Raw genomic sequence first — 1,495 nt, 5'->3', positions numbered from 1 at the left:
TAAATGTTGTAGTGGGGACCACTTTTGAAAGTGTAGGTGAATTGCAGGTGTGTAGGTGGTAATTGTAAAAGCTGACGTGGCACAGTTGAAAGTGTTGTAAGTGAATTGCAGGTGTGTGAAAGATAATTGCAAAAGCTGATGTGGCACAATTAAAAGTGTAAATGGATTGCAGGGATGTAGATGGTCTTAGGATAAGATGCATCAAGATGTACCAGATCAATCCCCGTATCAAACGCATTCATGGGTGGGCTTGAGATTAAATATGATCAATGGTTCGGATTCCTTCTTACGTTTTTCACTTTAACTCTCTTTCTCACACGATCTTTCGCCATGATGGTTCGAACGGGAACGTATGTGATTTATACAAACGTGAGAATATTTGTAAGCATATCATTTTGTTTTAAGTCACGATTTTAAAAGAACTGAAGAGCAGTAAAATACTAAATAAAATGTAATTTTTTTTAATTTTAAATATAAAAGAATATCTTAAAATATTAAAAAAAAGATAAATAAATGTTATGATTTTTGAACATTTCAACAAGAGTTGTTAGGTTTGTACAATTTGGATATGATCACAATCATCATATGATCTTGAGTTATTATTCTCCATAGGACACCTGACTTATACACCTCTCATTCTCTCTCTCTCTCTCTCTCTCACACACACACACATATATATATATATATATATATCCTTATATAAGGGCTTAATCAAATGAGAACTGATTAGTTTGTGTTAATTGTGAGATCCAATCTCAACCACAAATCAACGGATAAATTAGGAAATTAATAATTATGGTAGTTTGAGTTAAAATTATAATTAGAGGGCATTTTAGGTATTTTTAAAAAACTCTTCTCTCATCTCTCATCTCTCCGACCTCCAATCTTCGGCCTCCGGTGAACAAAAATCCGGCAGGTACCAAGTAATCATAAAGATACACAATGTGATACCTATTGTGATATACAGTGGTACTGTAATGGTATCACAGTATATCACAATGGGTATCACATTGTGTATCTTTGTGATTACTTGGTACCTGCCGAATTTTTATTCACCGGAGGTCGGAGAGATGAGAGAGGAGTTTTTTAAAAATACCTAAAACACCCTCTGATTATAATTTTAACTCAAACTATCATAATTATTAATTTTCTAATTTTTCCGTTGATTTGTTGTTGAGATTGGATCTCACAGTTACCACAAACTAATCAGTTCTCTTTTGAATGTCCCCATATATATATATATATATATATATATATAGAGGGTGGTTTAAATACTAACCCAATATTTTGTGCAAACTATGCTAACCCAAATCAACCAATAATGTTGCATCTTTGGGTTTGGTTAAAATGTAACTTACATATTAATGATAAGGGTATTTAGGTCATTAGTCATTCTTATGTAACTCCCAAATATTTTAATTGAGAGTTACAAATCCTACAATATCTCAAATTGATCTTCATCTAATAATGACATGAAGATTCAAATATGTTCATC

The sequence above is a fragment of the Cynara cardunculus genome, assembly GCF_001531365.2.
Source record: "Cynara cardunculus var. scolymus isolate 2C chromosome LG 3, CcrdV1, whole genome shotgun sequence".
In the NCBI taxonomy this organism is placed as follows: Eukaryota; Viridiplantae; Streptophyta; class Magnoliopsida; order Asterales; family Asteraceae; genus Cynara; species Cynara cardunculus.
The sequence above is the reverse complement of the archived record's forward strand: the minus strand, read 5'-3'. Positions refer to the sequence as shown.